The sequence below is a fragment of the Cervus canadensis genome, chromosome 14 (genome assembly GCF_019320065.1).
Source record: "Cervus canadensis isolate Bull #8, Minnesota chromosome 14, ASM1932006v1, whole genome shotgun sequence".
NCBI classification, from domain to species: Eukaryota; Metazoa; Chordata; class Mammalia; order Artiodactyla; family Cervidae; genus Cervus; species Cervus canadensis.
Window position 1 is genome coordinate 66,560,126 of NC_057399.1, and position 11,507 is coordinate 66,571,632.

Sequence of the window (11,507 nt, forward strand, 5' to 3'; positions counted from 1 at the left end):
ATTTTTGAGACCTTTTCCTACCCCTCGTTTTTTTCAGACCTTTTCATGCTCCTCGTATTTTTCAGACATTTTCACGCTCCTCGTATTTTTCAGACCTTTTCATGCTCCTCGTATTTTTGAGACTTTTTCATGCTCTTCATATTTTTCACACCGTTTCATGCTCCTCATATTTTTCATACAGTTTCATGCTCCTCATATTTTTCACACCTTTTGGTGCTCCTTATATTTTTCACACCTTTTCATGCTCTTCGTATTTTTCACAGTTTTCATGCTCCTCATATTTTTCGGACCGTTTCATGCTCCTCATATTTTTCACACCTTTACATGCTCCACATATATTTGACACCTTTTCATGCTCTTCATATTTTTCATACCTTTTGATGCTCCTCATACTTTTGACAGCTTTTTATGCTCTTCTTATTTTTCAGACCTTTTCATGAATCCGTATTTTTTACACCTTTTCCTGCTCTTCTTATTTTTCAGACCTTTTCATTCTCTTGATATTTTTCTCAGCTTTTCATGCTCTTCGTATTTTTCACACCGTTTCACGCTCCTCATATTTTTGGCAGCTTTTCATGCTCCTATTATTTTTCAGACCATTTCATGCTCCTCATATTTTGAGACCGTTTCATGCTCCTCATATTTTTCACACCTTTAATGCTCCTCATATTTTTCACACCTTTTCATGCTCTTCATATTTTTCACACCTTTTCATGCTCCTCATATTTTTCATACCGATTCATGCTCCTCTTATTTTTCACACCTTTTATGCTACTCATATTTTTGACACCTTTTCATGCTCTTCATATTTTTGACACCTTTACATGCTACTCATATTTTTGACACCTTTTCATGCTCTTCATATTTTTGACACTTTTACATGCTACTAATATTTTTGAAACTTTTTAATGCTCTTCATATTTTTCACACCTTTTCATGCTCCTCATGTTTTTGACACCTTTTCATGCTCTTCCTATTTTTCAGACCTTTTCATGCTCCTCGTATTTTTGAGACCTTTTCAAACTCCTCGTATTTTTCAGACATTTTCATGCCCTCGTATTTTTCATACCTTTTCATGCTCCTCGTATTTTTCAGAACTTTTTATGCTCCTCATATATTTGAGCCCTTTTCATGCTCCTCGTATTTTGAGACTTTTTCATGCTCTTCATATTTTTCACACCGTTTAATGCTCCTCATATTTTTCATACAGTTTCATGCTCCTCATATTTTTCACACCTTTTGATGCTCCTTATATTTTTCACACCTTTTCATGCTCTTTGTATTTTTCACAGTTTTCATCCTCCTCATATTTTTTGGACCGTTTCATGCCCCTCATATTTTTACACCTTTACATGCTCCACATATATTTGACACCTTTTCATGCTCTCATATTTTTCACACCTTTTGATGCTCCTCATATTTTTGACAGCTTTTATGCTCCTCATATATTTCAGACCGTTTCATGCTCCTCATGTTTTTCAGACCATTTCATTCTTTTCATATTTTTCACACCGTTTCAGGTTCCTTATATTTTTCATACAGATCCATGCTCCTCTTATTTTTCACACCTTTACCTGCTACTCATATTTTGACACCTTTTCATGCTCCTCATATTTTTGTCACCTTTTCATGCTCCTCGTATTTTTCAGACCTTCTCATCCTCCTCATATTTTTCAGACCTTTTAATACTCTCGTATTTTTCAGACCTTTTCATGCTCCTCGTGTTTCTTTGACCATTTCATACTCTTTGTATTTTTCAGACCTTTTCATGCTCCTCGTATTTTTCAGAACTTTTCATGCTCCTCGTAATTTTCAGACCTTTTCATACTCCTCGTATTTTCAGACATTTTCATGCTCCTCGTATTTTTCAGACCTTTTCATGCCCTTCGTGTTTTTCACACCTTTTCATGCACTTCATATTTTTCCCACCGTTTCATGCTCCTCATAATTTTTATACAAATTCATGCTCCTCTTATTTTTCAACCTTTATATGCTACTCATATTTTTGACACCGTTTCATGCTCTTCATATTTTTGACACCTTTTCATGCTCTTCATATTTTTCACTCCTTTTCATGCTCCTCATATTTTTCACACCTTTACATGCTCCTCATATTTTTCACACCTTTTCATGCTCTCATATTTTTCACACCTTTTGATGCTCCTCATATTTTTGACAGCCTTTATGCTCCTCATATATTTCAGACCGTTTCATGCTCCTCATGTTTTTCAGACCATTTCATTCTTTTCATATTTTTCACACCGTTTCAGGTTCCTTATATTTTTCATACAGTTCCATGCTCCTCTTATTTTTCACACCTTTACCTGCTACTCATATTTTGACACCTTTTCATGCTCCTCATATTTTTGTCACCTTTTCATGCTCCTCGTATTTTTCAGACCTTCTCATCCTCCTCATATTTTTCAGACCTTTTTCTTCTCTCGTATTTTTCAGACCTTTTCATGCTCCTCGTGTTTCTTTGACCATTTCATACTCTTTGTATTTTTCAGACCTTTTCATGCTCCTCGTATTTTTCAGAACTTTTCATGCTCCTCGTAATTTTCAGACCTTTTCATACTCCTCGTATTTTCAGACATTTTCATGCTCCTCGTATTTTTCAGACCTTTTCATGCCTTTCGTGTTTTTCACACCTTTTCATGCACTTCATATTTTTCACACCGTTTCATGCTCCTCATAATTTTTATACAAATTCATGCTCCTCTTATTTTTCAACCTTTATATGCTACTCATATTTTTTACACCATTTCATGCTCTTCATATTTTTGACACCTTTTCATGCTCCCCATATTTTTGACACTTTTTCATGCTCTACATATTTTTCAGGCCTTTTCATGCTCGTCGTATTTTTCAGACGTCTTCATGCTCCTCGTATTTTTCAGACCTTTTCATGCTCCTCATATTTTTCACACCTTTTCATTCTCTTCATATTTTTCTCACTGTTTCATGCTCCTCATATTTTTGACAGTTTTTCATGCTCCTCATATTTTTCAGACCGTTTCATGCTCCTCATATTTTTCACGCCTTTACATGGTCCTCATATTTTTCACACCTATTCATGCTGTTCATATTTTTCACACCGTTCCATGCTACTCATATTTTTCATACTGATTCATGCTCCACTTATTTTTCACACCTTTACATTCTATTCATATTTTTGACCCCTTTCATGCTCTTCACATTTTTGACACCTTTTCAAGGTCCTCATATTTTTGACACCTTTTCATGCTCCTTTTATTTTTCAGACCTTTACATGCTCCTCATATTTTTCACACCTTTTCATGCTCCTCGTATTTTTCAGACCTTTTCATGCTCCTCGTATTTTTCAGACCTTTTCATGCTCCTCAATTTTCTCACACCTTTTATTGCCTCTCATGTATTTTACACCTTTTGTAGCTCTTCATATTTTTCCCACCGTCATGCTCTTCATAATTTGAAACTGTTTCATGCTCCTCATATTTTGGACACCTTTTCATTCTACTCATATTTTTCAGACCGTTTCATGCTCCTCATATATTTCAGACCATTTCATGCTCCTCATATATTTCACACCTTTACATGCTCCTCATATTTCTGACCCCTTTTCCTTCTCTTCATATTTTTCACAACTTTTCATGCTCCTCATATTTTTGACACCTTTTCATGCTCTAAATATTTTTCAGACCATTTCATGCTCCTCATATTTTTGACATTTTTTCATGCTCTTCATATTTTTCAGACCTTCTCATGCTCCTCATATTTTTCACACCTTTTCATGCTCCTCCTATTTTTGAGACCTTTCCATGCTCCTCGTATTTTTCAGGCCTTTCCATCCTCCTCCTATTTTTCAGACCTTTTCATTCTCCTCGTATTTTTTCAGAGCTTTTCATGCTCCTCCTATTTTCCAGGCCTTTTCATGCTCCTCCTATTTTTCAGACCTTTTCATGCTCCTCCTATTTTTCATACATTTTCATGGTCCTCCTGTTTTTCAGTCCTTTTCATGCTCCTCGTATTTTTCACACCTTTTCATGCTCCTCGAATTTTTCACACTTTTTCATGCTCCTCATATTTTTCAGACCATTTCATTCTTTTCATATTTTTCACACCGTTTCAGGTTCCTCATATTTTTCATACAGATTCATGCTCCTCTTATTTTTCCCACCTTTACCTGCTACTCATATTTTGACACCTTTTCATGCTCCTCATATTTTTCAGACCTTTTAATGCTCTCGTATATTTCAGACCTTTTCATGCTCCTCGTGTTTCTTTGACCATTTCATACTCTTTGTATTTTTCAGACCTTTTCATGCTCCTCGTAATTTTCAGACCTTTTCATACTCCTCGTATTTTCAGACATTTTCATGCTCCTCGTATTTTTCAGACCTTTTCATGCCCTTCGTGTTTTTCACACCTTTTCATGCTCTTCATATTTTTCACACCGTTTCATGCTCCTCATATTTTTTATACAATTTCATGCTCCTCTTATTTTTCAACCGTTACATGCTACTCATATTTTTGACACCGTTTCATGCTCTTCATAGTTTTGACACCTTTTCATGCTCCCCATATTTTTGACACTTTTTCGTGCTCTACATATTTTTCAGACCTTTTCATGCTCGTCGTATTTTTCAGATGTCTTCATGCTCCTCGTATTTTTCAGACATTTTCATGCTCCTCATATTTTTCACAATTTTACATGCTCTTCGTATTTGTCACACCTTTTCAAGCTCTTCGTATTTTTCAAACCTTTTCATGCTCTTCGTGTTTTGCACACCTTTTCATGCTCTTCATAATTTTCACACCTTTTCATGCTCCTCGTAATTTTGAGACCTTTTCATGCTCTTAATATTTTTGACACCTTTTGATGATCCTCATATTTTTGACACCTTTTCATGCTCCTCATATTTTTCACACCTTTACATGCTCCTCGTATATTTCAGACCTTTTCATGCTTCTCGTATTTGGCAGACCTTTTCATGCTCTTCGTATTTCTCAATCCTTTTCATGCTCTTCGTGTTTTTCACACCTTTTCCTGCTCTTCGAATTTTTCAGGCCGTTTCAGGCTCTTGCTATTTTTCACACCTTTTCATGCTCTTCGTGTTTTTCACACCTTTTCATGCTCTTCGTATATTTCCCACCGTTTCAATCTCGTCATATTTTTCACACCTTTTCATGCTCTTCACTTTTTTCACACCATTTCATGCTCCACATATTTTTGACAGTTTTTCATGCCCCTCATATTTTTCAGACAGTTTCCTGCTCCTCATATTTTTCAGACCGTTTCATGCTCTTGATATTTTTCACACCATTTCATGGTCTTCATATTTTTCACAACTTTTCATGCTCCTCATATTTTTGAAATCTTGTGAAACTCTTCATATTTTTCACACCTTTTCATGCTCCTCATATTTTTCACACCTTTTCATGCTGCTCATATTTTTGACACCTTTTAATGTTCTTCATGTTTTTCAGACCTTTTCATGCTCCTCATATTTTTGACACCTTTTCATGCTCTTCATATTTTTCACACCGTTTCATGCACCTCATATTTTTGACACCTCTTCATGCTCTTCCTATTTTTTACACCTTTTCATTCTCCTCATATTTTTCATACAGATTCATGCTCTTCCTATTTTTCACACCTTTAAATGCTCCTCATATTTTTGACACCTTTTCATGCTCTTCCTATTTTTCACACCTTTAAATGCTCCTCATATTTTTGACACCTTTTCATGCTCTTCCTATTTTTTACACCGTTTCATGCTTCTCATATTTTTCATACAGATTCATGCTCTTCCTATTTTTCACACCTTTTCATGCTCCTCATATTTTTGACACCTTTTCATGCTCTTCCTATTTTTCACACCGTTTCATGCTCCTCATTTTCATACAGATTCATGCTCTTCCTATTTTTCATACCTTTATATGCTCCTCATATTTTTGACACCTTTTCATGCTCTTCCTATTTTTCACACCGTTTCATGCTCCTCATTTTCATACAGATTCATGCTCTTCATATTTTTCATACCTTTATATGCTCCTCATATTTTTCACACCTTTTCATGCTCTTCATATTTTTCACACCTTTTCATGCCCCTCGTGTATTTCAGACCATTTCATGCTCCTTGTATTTTTCAGACCCTTTCTTGCTCCTCGTATATTTCAGATCTTTTCATGCCTCTCGTATTTTTCAAACCTTTTCATGCTCCTCGTATTTTTCAGACCCTTTAATGATCCTCGTATTTTTCAGACCTTTTCATGCTCCTCGTATTTTTCACACCTTTTCATGCTCCTTGTATTTTTCACAACTTTTCATGCTGTTTGTATTTGTCACACCTTTTCAAGCTCTTCGTTTTTTTCGGTCCTTTTCATGCTCTTCATGTTTTTCACACCTTTTCAGGCTGTTCTTATTTTTCACACATTTTCATGCTCTTCGTGTTTTTCACACCTTTTCATGCTGCTCATATTTTTGACACCTTTTAATGTTCTTCATGTTTTTCAGACCTTTTCATGCTCCTCATATTTTTGACACCTTTTCATGCTCTTCATATTTTTCACACCGTTTCATGCACCTCATATTTTTGACACCTCTTCATGCTCTTCCTATTTTTTACACCGTTTCATGCTCCTCATATTTTTCATACAGATTCATGCTCTTCCTATTTTTCACACCTTTAAATGCTCCTCATATTTTTGACACCTTTTCATGCTCTTCCTATTTTTCACACCTTTACATGCTCCTCATATTTTTGACACCTTTTCATGCTCTTCCTATTTTTTACACCGTTTCATGCTTCTCATATTTTTCATACAGATTCATGCTCTTCCTATTTTTCACACCTTTAAATGCTCCTCATATTTTTGACACGTTTTCATGCTCTTCCTATTTTTCACACCGTTTCATGCTCCTCATTTTCATACAGATTCATGCTCTTCCTATTTTTCATACCTTTATATGCTCCTCATATTTTTGACACCTTTTCATGCTCTTCCTATTTTTCACACCGTTTCATGCTCCTCATTTTCAGACAGATTCATGCTCTTCCTATTTTTCATACCTTTATATGCTCCTCATATTTTTCACACCTTTTCATGCTCTTCATATTTTTCACACCTTTTCATGCCCCTCGTGTATTTCAGACCATTTCATGCTCCTTGTATTTTTCATACCCTTTCTTGCTCCTCGTATATTTCAGATCTTTTCATGCCTCTCGTATTTTTAAAACCTTTTCATGCTCCTCGTATTTTTCAGACCCTTTAATGATCCTCGTATTTTTCAGACCTTTTCATGCTCCTCGTATTTTTCACACCTTTTCATGCTCCTTGTATTTTTTACAACTTTTCATGCTGTTTGTATTTGTCACACCTTTTCAAGCTCTTCGTTTTTTTCGGACCTTTTCATGCTCTTCATTTTTTTCCCTCCTTTTCAGGCTGTTCTTATTTTTCACACCTTTTCATGCTCTTCGTGTTTTTCACACCTTTTCATGCTCTCGTATTTTTCAGACCTTTTCAAACTCCTCATATTTTTCACACGTTTCATGATATTCATATTTTTCACACCGTTTCATTCTCCTCATATTTTTCATACAGATTCATGCTCCTCATATTTTTCACACCTTTACATGTTCCTCATATTTTTGAAACCTTTTATGCTTTTCATATTTTACACACCTTTTCATTCTCTCATATTTTTGACACCTTTTCATGCTCCACATATTTTTCAGACCTTTTCATGCTCCTCGTATTTTTAAGACGTTTTCATACTCCTCATAATTTTCACACCTTTTCATGCTCTTCATATTTTTCACACCGTTTCATGCTCCTCATATTTTTCATACCCATTTTGAACCTCATATTTTTCACACCTTTACATGCTCCTCACATTTTTGACACCTTTTCATGCTCTTCATATTTTTCACACCTTTTCATTCTCCTCATATTTTTGACACCTGTTCATGCTCTTCATATTTTTCAGACCTTTTCATGCGCCTCGTATTTTTAAGACGTTTTCATGCTCCTCGTATTTTTCAAACCTTTTCATGCTCCTCGTACTTTTCACACTTTTCCATGCTATTCATATTTTTCACACCTTTTCATGCTCCTCGTGTTTTACAACTTTTCATGCTCCTCGTATTTTTCACCTTTCATGCTCTTTGTATATGTCACACCTTTTCATGCTCTTCTTATTTTCCACACTTTTACATGCTCTGCATGTTTTTCACACCTTTTCATGCTCTTCTTATTTTTCACATTTTTTCATGCTTTTCATGTTTTTCACACCTTTTCATGATCTTCATATTTTTCAGCCCTTTTCATGCTTTTTATATTTTTCACACCTTTTCATGCTCTCGTATTTCTCAGACATTTTAATGCTCCACGTACTTTTCACACCTTTTCATCCTCCTCTAATTTTTCATACAGTTTCATGCTCCTCATTTTTTTCAGACCTTTACATGCTTCTCATATTTTCGACCCTTTTAATGCTCCTCATATTTTTGATACCTTATCATGCTCGTCATATTTTTCAGACCTTTTCATGCTTTTGATAATTTTCACACCTTTTCCTGCTCTTCGTATTTTTCACACCATTTCCCGCTCTTCGTATTTTTCACACGTTTTCATGCTCCTTATATTTTTGACACCTTTTCATGCTCTTCATATTTTTCAGACCTTTTCATGCTCCTCATATATTTCACACCTTTTCATGCTCCTCCTATTTTGCAGGCCTTTTCATGCTCCTCCTATTTTTCAGACCTTTAAATGTTCCTCTTAATTTTCAGAACTTTTCATGCTCCTCATTTTTTCATACCATTTCATGCTCCTCTTATTTTTCACACCATTTCATGCTCCTCATATTTTTCATACCCTTTCATGCTCCTCGTATTTTTCAGACCTTTAAATCCCCTTCATATTTTTCACACCTTTTCATGGTCCTCATATTTTTCACAGCTTTTCATGCTCTTCATATTTTTCACACCGTTTCATGCTCCTCATATTTTTTATACAAATTCATGCTCCTCTTATTTTTCAACCTTTACATGCTACTTGTATTTCTCACACCTTTTCGTGGTCCTCATATTTTTCAGATCTTTTAATGCTCTTCATATTTTTCACACCTCTTCGTGTTCTTCATATTTTTCAGAACTTTTCAAGCTCTTCATATTTTTCACACTTTTCAGGCTCTTCATGTTTTTCAGACCTTTTCATGCTCCTCGTATTTTTGAGACCTTTTCATGCCCCTCGTTTTTTTCAGACCTTTTCATGCTCCTCGTATTTTTCAGACATTTTCATGCTCCTCGTATATTTGAGCCCTTTTCATGCTCCTCGTATTTTCAGACTTTTTCATGCTCTTCATATTTTTCACACCGTTTCATGCTCCTCATATTTTTCATACAGTTTCATGCTCCTCATATTTTTCACACCTTTTGGTGCTCCTCATATTTTTCACACCTTTTCATGCTCTTCTTATTTTTCAGACCTTTTCATGCTCCTTGTATTTTTCACAATTTTTCATGCTCTTTTTGTTTTCACACCTTTTCAGGCTCTTCGTATTTTTCACACCTTTTCATGATCTTCGTATTTTTCACACCTTTTCATGCTCTTCTTATTTTTCAGACCTTTTCATGCTCTTGATATTTTTCTCAGCTTTTCATGCTCTTCGTATATTTCACACCGTTTCATGCTCCTCCTATTTTTGGCAGCTTTTCATGCTCCTCATATTTTTGACACCTTTTCATGCTCTTCGTATTTGTCACACCTTTTCATGCTCTTCGTATTTTTCACACCTTTTCGTTCTCCTCCTATTTTTCACACCTTTTCGTGCTCTTCCTACTTTTCAGACATTTTCTTGTTCTTCATATTTTTCACACCTTTTCAGGCTCTTCATATTTTTCAGACCTTTTCATGCTCCTCATATTTTTCAGACCTTTTTATGCTCCTCCTATTTTTCAGGTCTTTTCATGCTCCTCGTATTTTTGACACGTTTTCATGCTCCTCGTATTTTTCACACCTTTACATGATCCTCGTGTTTTTCACACCTTCTCATGCTCTTCGTATTTTTCACACCTTTTCGTTCTCCTCCTATTTTTCACACCTTTTCGTGCTCTTCATTCTTTTCAGACATTTTCTTGTTCTTCATATTTTTCACACCTTTTCAGGCTCTTCATATTTTTCAGACCTTTTCATGCTCCTCGTATTTTTCAGACCTTTTTATTCTCCTCCTATTTTTCAGGTCTTTTCATGCTCCTCGTATTTTTGGCACATTTTCATGCTCCTCGTATTTTTCACACCTTACATGCTCTTCGTATTTGTCTCCCCTTTTCTTGCTCTTCTTATTTTCCACACTTTTACATGCTCTGCATGTTTTTCACACCTTTTCATGCTCTTCTTATTTTTCACTTTTTTTCATGCTCTTCATATTTTTCACACCTTTTCGTGCTCTTCATATTTTTCAGAGCTTTTCGGGCTCTTCATATTTTTCAGACCGATTCATGCTCCTCTAATTTTTCACACTTTTTCATGCTCCTCATATTCTTCAGACCTTTTCATGCTCCTCGTATTTTTCACACCTTTTCATGCTCTTCGTATTTTTCACACCTTTTCGTTCTCCTCCTATTTTTCACACCTTTTCGTGCTCTTCATACTTTTCAGACATTTTCTTGTTCTTCATATTTTTCACACCTTTTCAGGCTCTTCATATTTTTCAGACCTTTTCATGCTCCTCATATTTTTCAGACCTTTTTATTCTCCTCCTATTTTTCAGGTCTTTTCATGCTCCTCGTATTTTTGACACATTTTCATGCTCCTCGTATTTTTCACACCTTTACATGATCCTCGTGTTTTTCACACCTTCTCATGCTCTTCGTATTTTTCACAACTTTTCATGCTCCTCGTATATGTCACACCATTTCATGCTCCACAGACTTTCATACAGTTTCATTCTCCTCATATTTTTCACACCTCTACACACTCCTGATATTTTTGACACCTTTTCATGCTCCACATATTTTTCAGACCTTTTCATGCTCCTCGTATTTGTAAGACGTTTTCATACTCCTCATAATTTTCACACCTTTTCATGCTCTTCCTATTTTTAACACCGTTTCATGCTCCTCATATTTTTCATACAGATTCATGCTCCTCATATTTTTCACACCTTTTCATGCTCTTCCTATTTTTCACACCTTTTCATGCTCCTCATATTTTTGACACCTCTTCATGCTCTACATATTTTTCAGACCTTTTCATGTGCCTGGTATTTTTAAGATGTTTTCATGCTCCTCGTATTTTTCAGACCTTTTCATGCTCTTCGTATTTGTCTCACCTTTTTATGCTCTTCTTATTTTCCACACTTTTTCATGCTCTGCATGTTTTTCACACCTTTTCATGCTCTTCTTATTTTTCACATTTTTTCATGCTCTTCATATTTTTCACACCTTTTCATGCTCTTCATATTTTTCAGACCTTTACATGCTTCTTATATTTTTCACACCTTTTCATGCTCTGGTATT